Source organism: Euprymna scolopes, chromosome 18 (assembly GCF_053919585.1).
Source record: "Euprymna scolopes isolate OS-2025 chromosome 18, ASM5391958v1, whole genome shotgun sequence".
In the NCBI taxonomy this organism is placed as follows: domain Eukaryota; kingdom Metazoa; phylum Mollusca; class Cephalopoda; order Sepiida; family Sepiolidae; genus Euprymna; species Euprymna scolopes.
The window spans coordinates 36,484,476-36,506,668 of record NC_136499.1 but is presented as its reverse complement, the minus strand read 5'-3'; positions in this window follow the sequence as shown (position 1 = coordinate 36,506,668).

The following is a 22,193-nucleotide window of genomic DNA, read 5'->3' as shown; positions in this document are numbered from 1 at the left end:
TATTTTGTACTCTGTCAAGGCAGGATAGACTGTTTTTAGCAGCTCCTGCCCAGATATGGCAACAGTATTCCATCCTTGGACGTACTTGGCTTTTATATAGATAGAGAATTGCATCAGTAGTGAGATATCTTCTGGAGCGGTAGAAGGATCCCTCCATCTTTCCAGCGACCTTGGCAACAGACTTGATGTACGTGTTCCATTTCAGATCAGGAGTAAAGGTCAAACCCAGAAGCTGTGGGATATAACCGTCAGCAAATCTGCGGTAGACCTTGCAGAGCGGAAACCATATTGTGTGTCACTAAGAAGGTTATTCCTGCTGAGGTGATTGACTATTTCTCTATTTAATATGGATTCCAGCAACTTACTCATAACACACAGGAGACTTATTGGTCTGTACTGAGAGGAAGAGGACTTATCACCTGAATTCTTAAATACAGGGCAAACTGATTAGGTCTTCCAGGGAGTCGGAAAGCACTTCTCCTTAAGGCAGCGCTTAAATAGTTTCGTAAGTATGGGAGCAATTTCTGGTTGAAGATTTTTAACACTATAATTGGGATGCCATCAGGGCCAGTTGCTTAACTGGAATCTAGATTCTTTATTAGCTTGGCGACCTCATGCACGGATATGTGTATGTTACCTAGCTTTTTCTGTGTTATAGGAGGAAATATGGGGAGTTGATGGCCCTGGTCGCATAGTGTAGAATTAGCTGCAGAGTTCTTTGCAAATAGGTTGACGTTGTCTTACGCTGACGAGATGACCTCTGGTCCATTGATAATGGTTGGGATAGAACGCACACTTCTGTTCAGTATCCTATTTGTTATTTGCCAAAACTAGTGGGATCCAAGCCGTTGATCAGCTACCTTGGATTTAACAGACTGGGCATATAGCTCTCTTACATTTTTTATCACTGTTTTACTTTAGTTGCTGGCAGACCTGAAAGCAGCTTTAGTCTCAGTGCATCTATTACGTTGGTAGCTATGGAAAAAGTGATTTCTGTGCGCGATAGCAGCAGCACATTCTGGGGAGAACCATGGCTGGCTGTTAGGTTTTTGTTGGAATTTTTTTAGATAGTATGAATTGGTATATGCCTACAATAAACCATTCAGTCAGATCTGATACTATAGAGGAGACTTCCTTTTTAAACATGGAGTGCAGAGGTAAATCAGATATGAATGTACGGAAGCTATCCCAGTCAGCCATAGAGTATCGGTATACAGTACGGTGGAGGGGTACGTCTGGGGGCTTCTTACATTTCGTTTTTATCTTAACTGATACGATGGAGTGGTCTGAGCATCCTAGCAGAGAATGATCGGAACATTCACATAGCTCAGGGGAATTTGAGAGAAAAAGTCTAGGAGGTTTGCATATTGACCGTGTGTATCGGGCACACGGGTGGGTTCGCGAACAATCTGAGTGAGGTCATAAGCATGGCAAAATCATGACAAAACCTCCCCTCATTGTCTGTCTTATTTGAATGAGTCAGCCATTCCACGTTATGGACGTTGAAGTCACCACAGATGTGGATGATAGCCGAGGGATGTGAAGACAGTATGTGGTCTATTTTCTCAGATATGCTCTTAAAGATAGTAACTCCGCTGTTGTGGGGCTTATAGAGGGCAAATATAAATGCAGTGGCGTTAGCAAGTGTAACCCTGAAGCACATATAGGGTAAATGAGGATCTTCTCTAGAGATATCCCTGCCACACGGGAAGCCATCTTTAATGTAGGCACATATTCCATGCCCATGGCGATCTTGGGGGTCAGATTTAGCTGTTAAATTAGAGTATCCGTTAATTATGAACTCATCTAGGGAAGTGGTCGGCCCTATTCCAGTTTCACTTAGAAATAATATTCCGGTTTCGTCTCCTGTAATTGGGTTTCAACCTCTGGAAGGTTGGAACGTAGACTCCTTATGTTGGAGAAGGAGACCTGGTAGTAGGGGTCTACGTTGGAAGATGGGGGTCTAGGTTTAATCGAGTTTTTATTCTGGAGATATTTCATGTTGAGGTTTTGGGATTTGTGGAATAGGTCGGCATACTTGGTTAGAGCAATACAGAGAGGGAAAGTAAGAGAGAAAAAGACAGGAAAAAAATTTTGTAGCACACGAAAAGGTAAAGCCATAACAATTACCCACTAGTATGGCATCGATAGGCCCCACCAGAGACTACTGCATGGTCCAGATCCACTCACCAAATGGCAACACAGCAGTCCCAGTACTTTGCGCCTGCTGATAGGACAGCCTCCTTAGTGGTTAATCCAAGCTTCGGGTGCCTGACTATCAGGCGGATAACGTCAGCCCAGACAAAACGTTTACCTCCAGCACCCTTACTAGTGAATGGCCACAAGGACAGACAGAGAAAGAAAAATTTCCGACATCTCAGACTACTGGTCACCAAGTACTACCGACCTTTAAGCAGCTTTTTATTCACCCTTTGTCAGAAAAATCACTCATTGAATGAGGACTGAATGACAAAATAGGAGAAGCGCAAGTTACTGGAGCTGCCGATAACACATCCACTGTATTATCTACTCTCCATTTAAAAAAAAAAACGGGGGGGGGGAGAGGAATAGGGACAAGTGACTTATTTATATCTAAGTATTAAGTCCGGTGCTAAGTTAACAATTCAGGACACTTTTGATGATAATCTCCCCTCCCATATTAATGGGTGGAAGTTTGTCGTTATATATCGAGTTTAAATTATTAGAGTGTAATCTTATAATTAATAAATCCAATAATTAACTATTATCAGTTTGTAAAGTCGGCTAAATATTAATTTACATTCGAGTTTAAATAATTATTCAAGGTTTTACTTTAGGAGGTTCGTTTTCATGAGTAACTGTTTCTTTGCACTGTAAACAATTGCAATATAAACATCAATGCGTATCTAACACTTATATATATATACATACATACATATATATATATATATATATATATATATTTAGTGGAGATGGCAATTAATAAAAACCGAAGAAAGTGTTCAATACTGTTGTAGAGCAAATATGCGTTTTATTTTTTATTACCGTATCTTTCTGTTAAGTTACATTATTGTTTCGGCTACACGGCGTTTTTTTTTGGCGGCTGTAGCGTCCTCAGACTTTTACAGAAATGTTCGCTATTTTGGGATGAAAGAGTGGGAAGAGTGGATGAGGTCAGGGGGTGCGAGGAGGGCGGAAGAGGAAGAGAGGAAGGGGACAAGGAGGGAAGGTGGGGGGCGTTTGGTATGTCGATAATGTTTTATGTTTTGGGGTTTAAGAAACTTGTAGGGGAGGGTCTGGGAAGTTCATTTCTGGTATGGCTGAGGGCATAGGGATACATTGATGGGAAGGGGAATATGTGGGTGTGGGAGGAGGGGGTTACTTTAAAATTCGAGTCTTAGTGTTAAAATTTTTGCGTCTCGTTAGTGAGGTGATTTCTTGGTATATATATATATATATATATATATATATATATATATATATATATATATATATATATATGCATATATATATGTAATTCTTGGTTCGTTCGTTATTAGTAGTCTAAATAACCACTGGACGAATGCTTCGACATTTTGGTATAATATGTTTACTGTGCCCATGCGCGTTTTTGTATATCTCTTTTTAATTATAACATTATACTTAATATTTTTTTAATCAATAGGTGGTTTTCTTTGTACCGATGGGCCATTCTTTTATTTGGGGCAATTATCTATCACCGCCTGCAGTCACGTGACATCACTAAAAGGATATTTTGTCTCACCATTACAGGCCTGATCTAGCTTAATGTAAACAGAATGTATTTACAATATCGGTAAATTTTCAATGGGTTTAATCACGTGATTATTGATAATGTAACATGTGATTGAAATTTCAGTTAAATTAACCACATTTGGTTGCTTCCCTATCAAATATACATCGAAAAATGGTATGTGCGGGCAAAATGAATGCCCACGCTCAAAATGTATAAACATTTTGACCCCTCCTTGTACTTAAAAAGTCATCAAAAATCAGGAACTTAACCAATTTTAATGACAATTTCAGTATTTATCAAATAATGATCGCATATATAATATAACGAAATTAGTATTTTTACTTAAATCTTAGTGAAAATCTATTATTTTTTAAACCACAAATACCTTTACTAGAGTTATGGTTTTCAATAGTAAACAAAAAACGCAAGAATTTATTTTTGCTTTTTTTATATAAATAAACATCGTAATTTGTAACAATAAAAAATAAAATAATTTTTACAGGAACATTACGAAAAAGCTCCTAGAGTCCGTATAAATGAATTCGATACAACTCGAAGAAAAATGAATTTCTCGCACTACCGATATTACCATTGAATTAAGCATTGTCTATTTAATATTTTCACACACAAAAAAATTATAATAGCAAAAATAGTTTTACTTTTTTTTTAAATTACAGATTTCGCATGATTTTTATATGCAAGATTTTAATAATTTCCTTGAATGTGGAACTTTTCGGCGTAATATAATTTTTATATAATATTGGCCAGTAATTAAAAAAAAATTAATTTAAAAACAGGAACATAGAAAAATAATTCAATTAAAAAATGGTAAAATTTATATAAACATTTACAATAGAAATGTAGGGTGCCCGTCTGGGTGGGGGAGGGAAGAAACCCAGCACCCCACCTTCCTTTTAATTACATGACGTTATTCTCAGACAGCTGTGTCAGATTTTGGGTCTCTGTATATTCCGTATTTCCAAAAGTACGGTTTGTTGTGCTGATGCGAACGGCAAAAACAATCAGTTGTTGGGCTAATTCGGCTATTTTAAGTACAAACACGTACCTAAAAATGGATATTAGTAGCAAATCGACCATTGTGGATCACCTTTTTACTATTCCGGAAATTAAAGATTCAATTGGATTCCTATTTCAGTCACCTAAATTATTCAGGGTGAAATCAGTTTAGGAATTTGTAGCCAAACATGAATAGTTTTCTACTTAAAAAAAATGACATTAATACACTAAGTTTGGTAAAATTTACATAAAATGCTCTGCTTTACGATTGTTGTAAAAATGGAACGGAAATTTGAATTTCGTTTCCTTTTAAATTGGTGCATTTTTACATTATGTCCAACTCAGCGTTCATATTCGAATAGTCAACTTTTGTAGGTTTTCGGGTATACTTACAATGTAAGGGGTGTCTATTCAGAAAGCCGTTCTTAACCTGGGGAGGCTGGGGTGTCTAAACCGAGAGCCGTTCTTAACATGGGTAGAATGGATTGTTTATTCGTTGTAAATGTACCCGACAATCTATAAATGTCGACATTCCCAATGTGACTTGTAAATTGCACTTATGTAAACAATAATAAAAATATATACCAAACTGACTTCTTTCATTTAAAAGAGAAATTATTTCCCTGTCTTTACTAACTTCTTTTTAATACTTTGTGTTTTATATCTATAAAATACAATTGTTGAATGTTATTCTTTTGATTATATTCGTTAGGGGGGCACAATTTAAAAAAAAAGATTAAAACCAAGCGAAATTTAAGTCTCCGTTCCATTTTTACAACAGCCGTGAAACAGCGCATACTCAGCAAGTTTTATCTTAAGTTATAAACATCTAGATCTACTTACATTATAATAGAAACAGAGTGAACCACAAAAATCTGGTAGCTGAGTGTCAAATCTGCTGAAAATATAAAAAAAAAATAGAAACTATCCCAAATACGGGCAATAATTTGATTTCGTCCTTCCCTTGAGTGTTTCCAATAAGGAGGATTGATTTACTAGGATTTCTATTAGAAGCTGAGTACTTATTAAAATAATTTAATTGTTGTATATTTTGCATTTTGGTTAAATTTGTCAGTTTGCTATCGCTGATAGCCCACTCAAACAATTCAACAAAATATGAAATCAAAAAGAATGTTACTTATTCGCAATTTGATCATTCTCCGATTCCAATTATAGTTAGGATACGAACGACAATCACCGGATTCAACCGGGCGTTTTTATAATGTTGAAACACTAAATGGGCATTTTATTTAATTCTTTGCACAATTAATATATAATAGAAGTATATTTTCTGTTAATTTTCTTAACATCGCTACACAAAAAAATAATTTGTATATTCGCTTGGAAAAAATAAAACTTTCCTCTACTTTCACCTAATTATTTACAGTGTTCATATATATATATATGTATATGTTCATATACGTATAGATATATATGTGTATATATATATGTATATATGTATGCATATATATATGTATATATATGAATATATAAGTATATATATGTATATATAAACGCATATAGATATGTGTATATATATCTACATATACACGTATTTATATATATGTATATATATATGTATATATATGTATATATGATTATACATGTGAGTATATATGTATATGTATGTATATGTATATATGCATACATATGTATATATGTGAGTATATATATGTATATATGTATATGTATATATATGTGTATATATGTATGTATATATGTTTATAAATATATGTATATATATGTAAATATATATGTATGTATATATATGTATATATATGAATATATATGTATATATGTATATATATATATATGTATATATATGTACATACATATATATATATATGTATATACGTATATATATATGTATATTTATATGTATGTATACATATATGTATATATACATATCTATATATATATGTATATATATGTATATATGTACATATATGTATATATAGATGTATAAAAATGTATATATATGTATATATATATATCTGTATATATATGTATATATGATATATACGTATATATGTATGTATATATACATATGTATATATATGTATATATATGTATATATATGTATATATATGTATAGGTATATATATGTATATATATGTATATATATGTATACGTATATATATATATTTGTGTGTATATGTGTATTGGAGTGGAGAGGGCTCCCGTAAGCCGTGGTGAAGGCAACCTTTCAAGGAGAAGCAAATCTCTGATTTAAAAAACCAAAAAGCGGGAAACCAGTACCTGCATTAAGCTGGTCTGCAGTTTAATTTGTTGCTTGCTATATTTCTCTTGCTCAACATTTGTAACCGAGAGAGAGACTTGGCTAAGACTCTGTAACATTAACTTTGTATAGATACTCCCTCAGGCATTTGGGCTCATGGATTTTAAATATCTGAGGGAGTGGCACTCGTCTGACAAGACGTTGCAATCATATATATATATATATATATATATATATATATAAATATCTGTATATGTATATATACATTGATAAACATATGTATATATATGCAAATATGTGTAGCCGGGTCCCTGCTTCCCCAACTGTACTGCCGTGCAGAAGTTACAGTGCAACTTGAACCGACATCTTGATGCCCAAATCCCTACATAGTACCCCAGTAGTTGTTTCCCCTGATAGAAGTCCCCTACACCAATATGGCAATGTGCCTTGTGTGGGGTGAAAATGTAATAAAAAATATGTATATATATATCTGTATATATATATGTAAATATATATATATGTATGTATATATACATATGTATATATGTATATATGTAGATATATGTGTATATATATATTAATATATATGTGTATATGTACGTATATTTGTATATATATGTATATATATATATGTATATATGCATATATATACATGTATATGTATATATGTGTATATTTATGTGTATATATATATGTATATATATGTATGTATAAATATGTATATAAATGTAGATGTATATGTATACATATGTATATATATATATATATATGTGTGCATATATGTGTGCATGTGTATATATACGTATATATATGTATATATATGTATATATATTCATATATATGTATATATTTTTATATATATATATGTATATATATGTATATATATTAATATATATATATGTGTATATATGTATATACATGTATATATGTATACATATATGTATAGATATATGAATATATATGTATATATGTATTATATATAGGTATATATATGTATGCAAATATATATATATGTATATATGTGTATATATATGTATATATATATGTATATATGTATGTATATATATGTATATATGCATACATGTATATATATTTGTATATAGATATATATATCTATGTATATATAAATATTTATATGTGTGTGTATATATACATTTATCTATATATATGAATATATATATAAGTATATATATATATATATATATATATATATGTATAGATGTGAATATATATATGAATATATTGGTATGTATATTTGTATTTCTTTGTATATACATATGTTTATATATATGTATGTATATATATATATGTATGTGTATATATACATATATATATTTCATATATAGGTATATATAGATATATATATATGTATATAAATATATGTGTACATGCATTTGTATATATGTATATGCATATGTATATATATATATGTGTATATATGCGTATATATATGTATATATATATATGTGTATATATATGTATATTTTCATGTGTATATATATGTTTATATATATGTATATATGTGTATATATATGCGTATATATGTACGTATATGTGTATCTATATTTTTGTATGTATATATATGCATGGGTACGTATGTGCATGTATGTATATATATGTGTATGTGTCCGTATATGTATATGTGTATATATATGTATATATATGTATATATGTGTATATATATATATATATATGTGTGTGTGTGTGTCTGTATATATATATATATATATATATATATATATATATATTTACGTTAAATATTTCCAGGTATTTTTTGGCTATAATTTGAAATTTATGCGTTTTCAGGACGATGTTCATATTGTTCTTTTTAATATATTAGCATGTAGAATTATTATATCATCGAGTGTTCAAATAACTTCTATATAATAACGCTATTTTTGTAAATGTAATTCATCGATGATATGGTAATGCCGTCGTTTTATTTCATTTGATCTCTTTCTACTAGAGATTATTTCAGAAAGATACAACATTCGTCTAGTTATTCGAAGTTTACTCATACAGCGATTAACCAATCTTAGTTGACATAAAATCGGTTAAATCGATCGACTATTAAGACGAAGGATTAGACAGGAATGAACAGATATTCATAGAATGCGTTGCTGTAATCCACGTGGTTTACTGATATAATTTGCTATCGAACATAAAATTACACAAAAATGTTATGTGCTACTTACGAGGTGGCTTCAATAATTTTCCAAACTTTTGTTTTAAATAGTTGTAGACGTTTAAAAATCAGTATGTTATTCTATACATCTGACTACCGGAGGTTCGGCTTTGCCCCGGCGTAAAATACGCTTAAATACGATATTTTAATTTGTCCAGATGTCCTATATATTATCATAGAGTCGTTATTTCAAATGTATCAAAAAGTATTTAGGTATCATCAATAATAATCGAAACCGAAAGCAAAATTCAACTTACTACTGTATCAACGCGACACTCATATGGACTTATTAAAAATTAAAAAAAAAAAACTAAGATGAATCTACAAAATGTATAACGATTTTTGGACCCATTTCGACCTCTTTAAACTATTTTACTTGGCTAAAGACCTCTACCACAACAGTCCGTAACAAACCCAATCATTTGAGGCACCTCGCGCTATTCTTCTACTATCAGTTTCGGAGGAAATAGAGTTTGAAAATATGGAGAGACAAACAGACATATGATAAGATGAGTGACTATTTTTTATTATTTTAAGATCAAATAAAGAGAAAAAGCAGGAATTGGAATACACCCTACTAAAGCTTGATTGTTACATCTAGTATATTTCAAAAATACAATATGGATGTAATGACACTTTAGAAGAACGACATGCAAGTGTATTTTGTTTTACATTGGGGAAAAAAACGCAAAAAGGTATGGAATTCTTCAGACTGCTTTTGGACCATCTTGCCTGAATCGAGTATCAGTTTTTGAGTGGCATAAAATATTCAAGGAGAGTAGGCTGTCTGTGAGCGATGATAAGATGTGTGGGAGGAGTAAGAACGTCAGAACACCAGTTGATTGGCCAAATATGAATTTCATGGATAAATATCGCCGTGTGTCTATAGAGACAATACGTGCATAGTTTGGCGTGAGTGTGTTGTTTCACGTTACACTTAAACTTCTGCATGTCAGTACAGTTGGGGAAGCAGGGACCTGGAATGGAATTCCAGAGTCTAGCGGTTCTGGGGAAGAAACTACTGGAGTAGAAAGATCTTTTACATCTAGGGATGTCTATTGTGTGGGGCTGGGATTTTTCTGCCTGTCGGGTTCGTCGAGGGTGTCTACGTCGTGGGAGCAAAAGTGTATGCAGTTTGCCAGAGTATTTACCATTAAAATACTTGTAGAACAGGCAGAGGAATGCAACGTTTCGTCGATGGGACAGAGGCTGAAGCTTAGATGCCAGTTCAGGGCCTATCAGATTGGCGACTCTCTCTTGAAGTTAAACGACAGTGATCAATAGACTTAAAAATAATAATTTTTACCTGTCTGTGATAGACGAGAGAGAAGGTTTATTTATTTTTTTTAGATGAGGATTGGTGAATTTAGATGTTTTGGACTACTGCCCTCATCTTGAATGTCATTTTCCAACCTTTTGGTCGATATAACTTCGGACTTTCTTCAGGTTTGTCTTGCCAAAGTTGGGGAATATTTCTGTCGAACTCAGGAATTTGAAAGGAATTTCGAACGGAAATATCTACTTTATTTATTGGGTGGAATTTCGAACAGATCGCTATATTTACTTCACAGTTGTAGCATGTCAATGGTCTGTCAGTCACGATCTGATAGAGTTTCCAAGTACGAGTGTTTCACAATTGCATTTTTCTGTTGCCCACGTGGAGAATTGAACCTTCAAACTTGAGAGAATATCACTTTTACAATTGATTTTCCAAGTAATCTATCAATTCGCCACGAGTCCGTGCAAGTTCCGTAAGATAAACCGAAAGCAAGTCGGAGGTTACATCGACCGAAACGTTATGAAAATGATACTCAAGATGAGAACAGAATCCAAATGATACGAAAATAGGTTATTTCAGATTTCAAATTTCAGATTACTTACTTCCAACTTAAACTTGACAGATGAAAATTTATTTGTGACATCTAGAGCAAAATGTTATTCGAAATATAAACGATATTTTCTTTATTAAAATTCTTGTGCGCATCGTTATTAAGATGCGTCTATTTGATTCGCATATTTATTTTCTCTTAATTACGGAATGACAACTGACATTCCTATCAACTAATTCAGTTGTGGGGATGAGATTCCAGTGGTTTAATATGCCCGTTTGTAAACCGCTGGTAATCGTATTACTGATTTCTCCTCTCTTACCATTAAATTTGAGAAGATAGCAATCATGTTTTAAATATTTTTCCGAGTATTTCTCACTTTCTGATGGATGTTCTCCAATGTGAATCAGCATTTCTCATATTATACAAAAATTATCTTTTTCATTATAAATCTTTTACAAAACTTACCCGGACTAAAAGTAAAGCTTGAATCTGTATTCATTTGCATTAAAAAATGGCCGATCGTATAAAAGTATAGTTCGGTTATTTACTTACCTACTCATGGGGGGAAATTAGACACGAGATCTGTTTTTTTTATGGTTGGGAAAATCCACAAAAAAATTGATTTCAGGCTAGAAGAAGTTTCCTCCCACCGACCGAAAATAAAATGATGAAGAGTAGTATCAGATACTACAGATTGTACATCGCCAATATATATATATATATATATATATATATATATATATATATATATATATATATATATATATATATATATGTATATATATATATATATATATACATATAATTATATATATATATATATATGTATGTGTGTGTGTCCTTCTACCTCTCCCCCGTCTATAACGCAACAATTCTCAGGGTGAAACAATAAATTATCACCCTAAAGAATACAACACAACAGCTTTATATTGAAACTTTTATTGAAAAAATTCAATTCAGGTAACTTGGTAAGTTTTTTATTATTATTATTTTTTACACAGGATTAACCACTGACCAAGTCCCAGAGGCCACTCGAGGATAAGGGTTTATGGGTATACATTAGTCAATGTGAGTATCGCGTGGTAAATATAAATAGTGGGAGCTTTGTAAATTGGATTACTTGGGGGGACGGTTCATTAAGAACTTGTTTACATTGGACTTGAAGACAATCAGATTGTAGTCAACTGACTAGACAAGTGTTTTCCGTGAAGGTTTGGCGATAGGGGGCCATAGATTGAAGCTCAGGCGAGCACTTGCCATGAAAATAACGATAAAGCAGAGACAGGCTCGCAACGTTCTTTCTGTGGGAAAGAGGTTGCAGGGAAGTGAAAAGGGCATCCCCTACTAGGCTACGAAGTCTATTTTGAACTTTGTCGAGGCATGATAAGCTGCTTCTAGCAGTTCCCGCCAAGATTTGGCAACAATACTCCATCGTTAGTCATACCTGCGTACCTGGATTTTATATAGGTAGAGAATTGCATCAGAAGGGAGATATCTACTGGTTCGGTAGGAGAGTCCCATTTTTCCAGCGACCTAGTCAATGGATTTGATATACGTGTTTCATTTCAGATCAGGAGTAAAGGACAAGCCCAGAAGCTTGTCAAAACATGAAACGTCCGCAAAGCGAGAGTCGCTCATTTCAATTGATGCCAGATTGGCATCAGAGCGTTGATGATGTAAAGATAAAAACTTGGTTTTAGATGCATTGAACATAACCAGCCATCTCTTTCCCCATTGTATCACGTGCTCAAGATCAGAGGAGAGAAAATCGCAGAGAACTTGGTCATTTACGGTCTTTGAAGTGCTACCATAGATTGTAGTGCCGTAAACATAAATGTCTACGAATGATATAAGGGCGTGTTTTGTAGATCAGAGTAGAACTGACATCTCTTCAATGTAGCCGCTTTCAACCTCAATCGCCGCCGCGATACGGATCCAGAACTGAAAGCATGTATTGTACACAAGCGCCGGTGGGGGTTAGAAGAATACTCGTCGGATGGCGGCGATCAGGCTGGCTTTGCTGTTGAAGAAGCTCATGTTGGTGATATTCTCGACGTATGAAAAAACGAAGCACTTCAGCGGTTCAGGTTGAACAGGAGAGGGGGCAGTGAGAGAAGTCAAAGCTGGGTCTCTTTTGATTAGAAGGCCAGCGCTAATGCCTGCTGCCACATCCAGGGTCTGCCAGCGGCTACCCGATGGAAACAGGGGATCACCACACTCTTCAGCACATCCAGGTTCACTTTAGTGTTGATTTTCAAACCGACTTCGAAGATGTGAGGTAGCATAATGCGACCCTTACTTGGAAGCACACCAAATCACATACTGTGGCTAGAATCTTTGTTTTCATAACCCTTGGTGCGTCCCTGTTTTTCGTGGCAGTCTACCGATACATTTCAATGGTGCTGACAATGATTCAATAGTCTTAACTTGAAAGAGAGCATGATTTGTACAGCGTCGCATCTCCGATGTCGCTCGTTGAACATTGTGCCAGTTTCAAACATGATAGAAGGGTCCTATAGAACTTGGGATTTGTACACCGGCCAACTAGTATATGGTTGCAACAAAAAAAAAATGAAAAACCGGTTTTCATCAAACGGAAATCATATGGTCTTTCTAAGGCGGCAATTTTATATTTCCACCCTGAACATGCTGAAATATTTGTATTATTTCTGCTTTTTATGAATAGTTAAAGTTATCTAAATTAATATATCATGATAAAAACTAACATCAGCGTGCGAGAGATTGATGAATGTATAATATAATACACGCATCGGTAAATAAAATTGTAACGTTTCAACAGGAACGAAATCAAAGATGCAATTGCTTTAATAAACACTATCAAATCACAAGATTTTTGTGCTATAAGAATCTAATAAAAGCGGCGAACCGTCACGATGTGGGTTACTGAAACAATTATGGATGCAGATTTTTTTCTGAACAAAGTAGGCTATGCTTAACCTTAATAATAACTCATAATAAAAAGAAAGAAAATATGATACATAAATCAGATACACACACGTGCACACACACAATATATATATATATATATATATATATATATATATATATATATATATATATATATATATATATATATATATATGGTCCTAGTGCACTTACTGATCCGCGCTATTTTTTAAATCGTATTTCCAAGTTTAAAGTTTTATGATCTGTTTTTTTCTTATTCAATTGTAAGGTTAAAGTATAGAATAGGTACAAAACACCCTCCCCTCCCCATGTTAAGAATGGCTTTTTAAATAATAACGTTATTATTTCAGCACGGATCAATAAGTGCCCTAGTACCATATATATATATATATATATATATATATATATATATATATATATATATATATATATATATATATATGATTATAAGTTTAACCAAAATGGTTGGCTGTTGGTTAAATAGTTCGAATAGTATTACGCATTAAAATATACCATAATGTAAAAACTCTTGCAGTCCTTAAAAAACGTTTTTATTCGTTCTATCTCTAAACACATTTGTCTTGAGAAATATAAGCTCAACATATGTTTACAATATCCCCAGCATATATTCACAATAAAGGAATATTTTTTTTTAATCTAAAACTGTTAACCGGGTTGTTTTCTTAAAGCTAATCTAAAAGATAACCTACTAGAGTCGTTCGAAAATAAAGGCCTTATTTTTTTTTTAACTCAAAACGTTGAAAAGCTCGAAGACAGGAGTAGTAATATTTATATGCGCGACATTTTTGCTCCGAATTTTTTCTACATAGTCGCAAACATTCTGAATGAATTTGAGACAGCGATGAACGTTGATTACAAAGATTTCTACAGTTGGTCTTATTATTTCTAGGGGATCCGCAATTGTCAAGCTTTGAAATACGAAAACTAGATGCTTACTATCGAATAAGGTGGATGGCAAATGTCATCTACTGTCTAAAGACATACTTACTTCGATCTCAGTTCAAGTTGTCTAAAAATCAATTAGATGGGTTTCAGCAGTTGAATTTTTTTTTTATCAAAGTATTTCACAGACCTAGTTTACGTGCCGTTTCAGCTGCTGGTGCTCCGGGAAGTGATATACTTCTATTACGAAAGCTTCAGGACAAGGTTGTTTCTACTGCAGCACTTAACGTGTGTATACGTCACTAACTGTATCTTAACGAAAAACTTGCTGGCTATGCATTCTTTCACACTCAAGTAAGTGATTACACAAAGCATTGATGGTTGTTAAACTGAGTTACAAAAGCTCAGCCCAATCCAAGAAAAATAATTGATGACTGAATAGAACGTGACACTGGATCTTTAAGAATATGTCACACACAGCACATAGGAGCTGCACTTGGAATATAAAACGGATTGCTGAAATTTCATCCAGCAACCTGACAATCTAAACGGGATTATACTAATGGTGTAAAACAAGCAATGTCACTCAAGGTTGGCAATGATGCAGTTGAACGTGGAATGGCCATTATCCAAAATTTTAACTCCTCAATTAACAGCCAAGAAAACAAAAAAAAAGCATTACCTGTTGCATATGGGTAAATAACGTAGACAGACGTTTCCCGATTCACAAAAATGTACGCTCACTGCTGACACTTCTAAACATTTCGAATAAGAACATGTTCTCAAATAAAGCAACATATATATAGTTTTTCATTTTATATTATAATGAAGACTCCTTTCCAATTTCTTACGCCCATATTTCATCATATATAGCACATTGATACCAAATTCAGAAAATAATTAAGTTGAGCCAGTTGATAATATAAAACTATTAAAACATTTTTTGCTATTAATTCCATCCATTAAGAGGAACAATATTAAAAGGTAAGACCTTACAATTTCGCTTTTTTTTTATTGGTACCCTAATATATATATATATATATATATATATATATATATATATATATATATATATATATATATATATATATATATAAGGGAGTAGTCACCAACAATGTGTATTTTTTAACATTATTTTACTATTGCGTGTCTTGTTTTTTCATTGAGAATTATGTTTGGATCATTGTAATAATGTTTTTAAGTCATTGAAATCGTTTTATATATATATATATATATATATATATATATATATATATGTATATATATATATATATATATTGTTACAATATTTGTCCGATAATGGGGTATGATCTCGCAGAGTCGGAAGATTCTATTTATATACGATGCTGCTAGGAACTGACGAATCGAATTAATTCACGTTCTGCTACCAGCCAATCAGGAACCAGAATTGCTCCATTAAAATGAAACCGTTGGGTAGCAATTTCGCATGTTTTTTTCCGTCTCGACACAGTAAGAATCTTTTGCTCTGTGGAACTGTCGACTGCAAACCAGTCACCTTTCAGGCCTTGTGTAGAACAACGAAGCATCGGAAACTGTTCTATCTACAGCAAACCAGTTACCTCTAAGGACGTGTGTAAAATAACGAACTATCGGAAACTGTTCTGAAACTAAACATGGCTTACACTTCTATATATAATATTTGCTTGAATATATATATACATATATATATATATTTGCTTGAATATATATTTATATATATACATGTATATATATTCAAGCAAATATTACTAAATGCTACGATGCTACGAAGACACGCTGCTTTATGATTCTTTTTTTTAATTATCGATTTTCCGTATAATGTGTTTTTTTTTTTCATGTCAAAATGAAAACTATTAATAAAAGTTCCATAATTGTTGCTGTCACAAGTGCCTTAAATTCGTCCACGAATCATCTTCAGGTTTTGAAGTAAAAGTCCGAAGGAGCGAAAATGAGAATTAAACGTGAAAACTAAAATATACAGTAAACGGCGTTAGGCGATGATAAGTTAAAATATATAAAGTCGATGAAAAGTAAATTGTAAAAAGAGAAACGTGCTCAATACTGCTCTAGAGCAAACATTACCGTACCAGAATACGCTACTCCATCCTCCTCTATCCTATCCCACTAAATTATTATCTCCCACCTGATCAAATGACATATCCTCAATAATATCAATTTTAACCTATTTAACCCCACTTAACCACCGGTTGGTTAAACTTAACCCTCTTACACTCCACACCTCTCTCCGCACTCCTTTTTTATGTATATGACTCTCTTCTGCTTGTCTTGGTATTTCCGTGTATGTGCATACTTATGCTCTTTATATGTATATATGCATATGTATATGTGCATGTTTATCTCTTTGTGACTGTGTGCCTATGTTATAATATATTACAATGCACACATTTCTAACCCAAGTAACTCGAGTAGTCTCAACTAAAGTAATACACCCAAAACATCATACTAGACCCACACTCAATTTTTATACCTAAACTAACCCGAACTATTAAACATGGCTTACACTTATATATATATATATATATATATATATATATATATATACACACATATATATATATATATATATATATATATTCAAGCAAATATTATTAAATGCTACGATGCTACGAAGACACGCCGCTTTATGATTCTTTTTTCTTTAATTTTTCGATTTTCCGTATAATCTGTTTTTTAAATCAAAGTCAAAACAATCAATGAATGTTCCATAATGGTTGCTGTCTCGAGCGCTTGCGATTCGTCCACGAATCATCTTCAGGTGTTGAAGTAAAAGTGCGAAGGAGCGAAAATGAGAATTAAATAATAAACTGAATAATAATAAAATAATAAATAATAATAATAAAATAATAAACTAAAGTAATAAACCCAAAACATCATCCTAGACCCACACTCAATTTTCATATCTAAACTAGCCTCAACTATTAGAACCTCTGAATCATCATGACTTTACCCCTACTCACATAACTTTTAAAACTCCAGACTCCTCCTATATCTACACAGCATCATATAGACTCCCAGATATTCTACTAACTGTATAATTCGGAATATAAATTAACCTACATCTGGCGCTCTTGCCTAAATTCTAATATTTACTTTTATATTTTGAAAATTTTTACCACTTATTTATTTTATTTATCTAACTACTTATCCAAATTTATTTATTTATTTTTTTCTATTTTTTAAATTTTTTGTATCCTTCTTCAGTCCCTTTTTTATGCCTGTTTCCATCGTGTTGTATTTTATATTCATATACATCACTTCCTGTCATGCTTTGCGCTTTTACTTTTTTACCCTATTACTTATAGGTTTATTTAGTTAATTAGTTAATTATGAATCGATGCATTTTGTTATTTCTTTACCTTTTAGCTTTTACTAACTGTACATATTTTAACGGCTTATTAATCTTTATTTATTCTTTGTTCCCTTACTTTTCTTATTTTATTTATTTTTTTCCTAATTTTTTCTTAATTTTTTTTCATCCCTTACCCTCTTAATTTTTACCTAAATGACTCCAAGTGGGACTATGTCAACGTCTTATGAGAGGACGTGTCCTTGTCATTACAAATACCGCCCTCCCCAAAACGTATGCTAACTAACGTTTTAATCTCCCCGTGACCTGTTTCCAAGGTCACTCACTCTCTCTTTCGTCATATATCTCTCCATAACTGCCTAATCATAATTAAACGCCCCTCTCCTAATTAGCTGCTTGTTCCTTTGTTTCCTTTTTCGTTTTCTATTTCTTTCTTTCGCCTTCTACTTCTATCTCAATTATTTATCCATCCCACCTTTTCATTTATGTTTCTCTCCCCCCTCTCACCATTCCCAGCTGTGTCTGTTTTGATATTTTAACCCTCCACCATCGCCGCTTGTCACAACCAGCTGTTTCTATTTTTAGATTCAATTCTATATACCTCCTAATCTCTCTTTGTCTCACTATAATTAATATTTATATCTGTGATGTTTGATGAAATAATCGGATCGTTAATACGATTCGGAAATCGAACTATATGTAACCAAGCAGATTAAAAACGACAATAAAACACACATACATAATATATATATATATATATATATATATATATATATATATATAGAGAGAGAGAGAGAGAGAGAGAGAGAGAGTAAAAAAGAACAAACCGTATTATGTGTTCATCAACGTTTCGTTTTTATTTCGAAACTTCCTCTGGATGAATGAGATTGAGAAACAAAAAATACCAGTACATAATATTTGAAAATGTTTCACGTGCACAGTGTGACGCAGTTCTATTTCAAAGAAACGGAAAAAAGACGTTGGAAATTCAAAAAGGAGGGGGGAGGGCTGGCGCTGTTAAAGAAAAGGAGATTTTAGTGACGTCATATAGTCGTTAATGTAATTTTAAAACTATGAAACGCAGTTAATATTCCTATTGGAAAAAAGATATATCTGTTGAAATTCAAATATAGGTTTGTAACAGAAATGAAACATTTTCAAATATTATGTACTGGTATTTTTTGTTTCTTAATCTCATTCATCCAGAGGAAGTCTCGAAATAATGACGAAACGTTGATGAACACATAATACAGTTTGTTCCTTATTATTTTCTCTATTTTTTCGGAATACCATTTCCATCATTTTCATCATATATATATATATATATATATATATATATATATATATATAAATATATATACATATATATATATATATATATATATATATATATATATATATATATATATATATATATATATACGTATGAACGCGGCTCAGAAGTAATAAGTGTGGAAAGTTGTATGGTTTGATTTCGATTTTAGCTGATTGCACTCAATATATGTTAGTTTTGATCGCACTGCCAAATAGGGGGTTCAATATCAAGATCTCTAATATAATTAATACGTAATCCTCATGAATTATACAATCATATTGAAGCGTATCTTACGATCGGGCAACGACACGGCCTCCTAGTCTATAATTATAAATATAACGCGATATTGACGCTAATGTCACCAATGAATGCTTAAAACATGGACTTTAAAAGATTTACTTTGGCTGTAATGTAACGTCGTCCGGGATCAATGCACCAGCCACAGAGGAGACCAAGACAAAGATTAGGAAATAACTCAGACTCGCTTTTTTGTTCTGAACAACGACATTTATTTTCTCGTCTTAACGGGCGTGACGTAACCCAAGTGATATAGAATGTATTCAACGTCTATGACGAGATATCGAACATTATCTCTTCTCTCACAATACTTTGTCTTTCTCTTTCCTATAGCCATTTTTATCCAAACCCGTGACGTCACTGCTCATGCATTTGCGTACGCGGATTCGCGCTATATTACAGCAAGTGCCTGAACAAACATTTTTTGTGTCTAATTCGCCTTATCGATCGAAATCATTTTCAATAATAAAAATGTAGTGTAGAATGATTAATACTATTACTACTACTAATAATGATAATGATTATGATAATAATAATAATAATAATAATAATAATAATAATAATGAAAATAATAAGTTTACTGATAATAATAACTATCATTATAAGTAGTATTTATAGCAGTAATAATACTAGTAATTAAGCCGCCGTTTTACATGATATGAACATTATAAGCAACAGACACACGGAAATGGATATTCACTGGTTGTTACTTTTCTTTCATACAGCCACATTAAGCCCATGATAGCATAAAATGTATATCCGGTCATAGAAAAATGACATAAACAGACGTTAGAATTCAATAAAGAAAACTCTAATAAAACTGTCCACTCAAAGTCCATTTAACTGAGAACAATCATTGTGCACGGCCAGACTTTTTCGGTTCGATTATAAGTTATGCATCATAAATTGATTGGACATTAATAGATTTCAAATGTTTAACTGGAAAATACATTTAGCATCGTTATATTTAGGAATTCTAAAAGACAAAATCTAAGTGTTAGATAGTCATTAATTTACTATAAATAACCGAAACCCGCACTCCTTTCTAGTTGTGGTAATTGTTGCTTCAATCCAAACGGATGTTTCTTTTCAAGGATATAATTAAATAGCTAGAAAGCAAAGCAAAAAATATAGGTACAAAGACCAAAGGTATATAATCATTAAGAATGAGGGAGAAAGACACAAAAGAAGGCTTGAGCCGCCATATCACGCAATATGTTTCAAGGCTATAATGAATCTGCGGTAAGAACATAATTGTTCTGACAGGGTTGTTCAGGGCTCTGATCGAAAAGAGACTAGAAATATTTTTTACGAAACTCACGGCATATTCTAAACTTTCGATAATCCGGTGGGGTATTCCCTTTGAACCCGGATGTTTCAATAATTCCTCCATTTTGAATGAAGACCTTTCATTATGCAATATTCACAATATAAAAAGTAAGTATTTGTGCCACAGTTAATCATAATATATTTACCTGTTTTTTTTTTTTTTCGTTGCCTTCACCTGTTTCGTTTACAGCAAAATCACGTTGGCACACCGGTGCCTGTTAGATCACCGAAATTAAGCTTCATTAAGCCTAGTCAGTGCAAACATGGGTGACTATTTTGTAATATCAGGTGCTATATATTCTCTGAAAAGAAAAACGGTGCATGAAATACCGCGCCACCTAAACCAACCATCATTATCCCTCATTAATAATCGTTTCAATCACTAAATCCGAAGTAGATTTCTTTCTCTTTTGGAAATGAGAACACTCAAAATTAATTCACGTCAAAGTGTTAATTAGCAAGCTATTCTAAAAACAATGACCGATTCATAAACGACACACTGAGTTTTACGGAACGATTTATTCGTATTTTGTAACCATATAAATCTGATCTAAATGCTCAAGTAATGTAATCATACTGACATCTATTTTCTACTATATATTTCTAAGATTTAAAGATGCATTTTTTCTAATTACTATTTTGCAATGTACAATGCAAAGTGTGCATTCTAAATTTGTTTAAACATCATTCATATTTGTAGCAAAATTGATGAGAATAAACTGACCAGCTACAAAGTGTATTAGATATTTGCTGGATGACTGTCTACCAAAGTAGAAATGAACTTGCGTTTTTTGTTACTGTAATAGTTATAAGCAATATGAGTTCGCAATCAACAACCTAGCATCTAAAGAGACCAAGTTACATAAATCTCTGATGTAATCACCGAATTCAGGTGTTCATAGCTCTTGACAACTCTTTGTTGAATCAGGAAATAAACATTAATTTACCATACGATGTTTGGAAACGTCGGGTATTTAATGTAGAACTATAGCATATTAATTAGTTGTCACTCGTAATTCATTCGTTTCCAAGATTTAACGATTTCAATATATAGGAAACATATGTTCGTAAACTCACCACTTTACTT